Raw genomic sequence first — 3,238 nt, forward strand, 5'->3', positions numbered from 1 at the left:
AATAATAACAATACAAGAAACTAACCCTGACTAACATGCCAGGTCTTCAGGAGCTACAATACATAACTGAATCATTGACCTTTATCACCTTTACCATTTGAGGCCAGTATATTGCCATACTCATTTTATAGACAAAGATGCTGAGACACAGGTTGTTTGTGTGTCTTGCAGCTCATGGTTGGGAAACATTAGATTTTTAAAATTTAATTTCAAGTGAAGCAATTGGCTTTATCTATTAAACAGACATTCTTAAACTTATTCATCCGGGGCCAGAGCAGTGGCACTAGAGGTAAGGCATCTGCCTTGCTAGTGCTAGCCTAGGATGGACCACAGTTCAATCCCCCAGCGTCCCACATGGTCCCCCCAACCCAGGAGCAATTTCTGAGCACATAGCCAGGAGTAAGCCCTGAGCATCAACGGGTGTTGCCCAAAACACAAAGACAAAAACAAACAAAAAAAATCAAAATAAACTTATTCATCCAACATGACTTGTTATTTAGGACCAAACTCTCAAAAGGTCTGATGTTGGGATTGTTCTTTTACACTTTACTTTTACTGTCTCTGAAACTGAAGTTCATTTCAGTGTCAGAATGTACCTAGAACCCAATGATGACTTTTGCACTTCCTTTCTTCACTTAGTGAAAAATTCGACAACTTGTGAAGTACTGACTTTTTAGATTAAGTAAGTCTTTGTTGTGGGATACTGACATATACATCTTAAGAATTTAGCATCTTTGGGGCCGGAGAGATAGCATGGAGATACCTTTCATGCAGAAGGTCATTGGTTCGAATCCTGGTGTCCCATATGGGCCCCCGTGCCTGCCAGGAGCAATTTCTGAGCATGGAGCCAGGAATAACCCCTGAGCACTGCCGGGTGTGACCCAAAAACCACACACACACACACACACACACACACAAAAGAATTTAGCATCTTCTTTGACCTCTACTTGCCATACAATTCAAGTGTCCCATAAAACAGTGAGTTAAGAGCCATCATCAACTCAATCCACTCCACCTCCAATACTACTTCTCCTTCTCCTTCTTCTCCTTCTTCTCCTTCTTCTCCTTCTTTTCCTTCTTCTCCTTCTTCTCCTTCTTCTTCTTCTTCTTCTTCTTCTTCTTCTTTTCTTCTTCTTCTTCTTCTTTTCTTCTTCTTCTTCTTCTTCTCCTTCTCCTCCTCCTCCTCCTTCCTCTTCCTCTCCTTTTCCTCTTCTTTTCTTCTTCTTCTTTTCTTCTTCTTCTTCTTCTTCTTCTTCTTCTTCTTCTTCTTCTTCTTCTTCTTCTTCTTCTTCTTCTTCTTCTTCTTCTTCTTCTTCTTCTTCTTCTTCTTCTTCTTCTCCTTCTCCTTCTTCTCCTCCTCCTCCTCCTCCTTTTTCTCCTCCTCCTTCTTCATCTTCTTCTTATTATTATTCTTCTCCTTCTTATTATTCTTCTCCTTCTTCTCCTCCTACTTCTTTCTCTTCCTCCTCCTTCTTCTTCTCCTCCTCCTTCTCCTTCTTCTTCTCCTTCTCTTTTTTCTCCTCCTCCTCCTTTTCTTCTTTTACTTCTTTTTTCTTCTCCTCCTCCTCCTTTTTCTCCTTTCCCTCCTTTTTTGGAGGGCCACACCCAGCAGGATTTAGGGTTTACTCCTGGTGGTGCTCAGAAAACCACATGCATTACCAGGGAACCTGAGTTAGCCAAGTGCAAAGCAAATACTTTCTCTGAACTCTCATCATGATTGCTTGACTAAACTAACAAGTTTCCTATCTGGCTTTCTTGCTTCCACTTTTATTCTGATTATTTTTTATTGTTCAAAAATCAAATAGAAACAAAAATAAGATTATGTTATTCCTCTGTTTACAATGTCTTAATGCTTTACTATTTAATTTATGGGGAAATGTTTATGAAAAATTATAGTTTTAGAGGCTTGGCTTTGTCTAGTTTCTGCCAAGTTAACTATTCTTATTTCACATCATCTTTCCCTTTGCTTCACCTGCATACAACTTTTTTCATTGTGAATAGCTGACATTTCTCAACTTGCTACTTCCCCATGTCAATAAGTCTACTACTTCCTTAAATCATGATATATATGTACATACACATTGTACACACACCTTCTGCTGCTACTCATAGTAAGATTACTCACATTCTACACACATACTATTATGCAAACACACTAGATATTAGTAATACTTCAATCATAACTCCACACTCCACACACATCAGATACAAGTCTACCAGCTCCAGGCCCTATACACAATATTTCTACCCTACATGTATTTTATAATTGGTCCTTCTTGCCCTCTAGTTATCTTCTTTAACACCACCTGGAGAGAAGTTCTGTAGTCAACCTACACAAATATATTTTCAGCTGTCCCCTCCTATAATCCTCCCTCAGTGTACTGTACTCTTTTTTAATGTCAGTCAAATAGTCAAACAGTTAAATATTTATTAGTATGTTATTTATTTTCACTGCAGTATCCTTACCTGCTAAAGAGTCTGACATGCAAAGACACTCAACAGATTAGTCAGCAAAGATATTGATAAATGCTCACTTAGAATGAACTACTCCATTCATGTAGATGATGGAATACCATGCAATCTCAGGAGTAATAATGAGTCAGGTAAGGAAATTTAGTTACAAACAGTTGATTCAGATACAACATGACTTCCTGGAGAAAGAAACTCTGTACAAGATTCTCAAGCTGTTGCCCCAGGTCAGGCTTGTTACTTGTGCTCTACCATTTCTGACTATAAGGCTCTGAGTAGATGGTTTTCCCCTTTCAGTTTGTGGTCAGTGACTTGGGGGAAGTACCATGTTATCAGTGCTGCGGGGCCCCTTGTCAGGATGTTAGGAAACAGGAATTAAGACTAACTTGCTTGGGGCTGTTTCAGCAGCTGTTGGTTTTGAGGAAGTTTGCTCTTCCAAAGTCAGACTCAGGGTGGGGGAGATGCACAGCAAGGAGAGTGTTCATTGGAGTGTTCTAAGATTACCTTCTTGAAGTAGTAGTCCCTTTATGGCTCCACTATTTGTGAGTAGTGTGTGTGTATGTGCGTGTGTGCGTGTGTGTGTGTGTGTGTGTGTGTGTGTACGTGTGTGTGTGTGATCCATTAAAAATCAAGAGAAATCTTTTAAAAACATTTTAATATTCATTTTAGTCATTATTTACAACACTTTGTATTTTCAGGGGTTTTTTTGTTTTGTTTTTTGGGCCACACCCGTTTGATGCTCAGGGGTTACTCCTGGCTAAGTGCTCAG

Source organism: Suncus etruscus, chromosome 9, assembly GCF_024139225.1.
Source record: "Suncus etruscus isolate mSunEtr1 chromosome 9, mSunEtr1.pri.cur, whole genome shotgun sequence".
NCBI classification, from domain to species: domain Eukaryota; kingdom Metazoa; phylum Chordata; class Mammalia; order Eulipotyphla; family Soricidae; genus Suncus; species Suncus etruscus.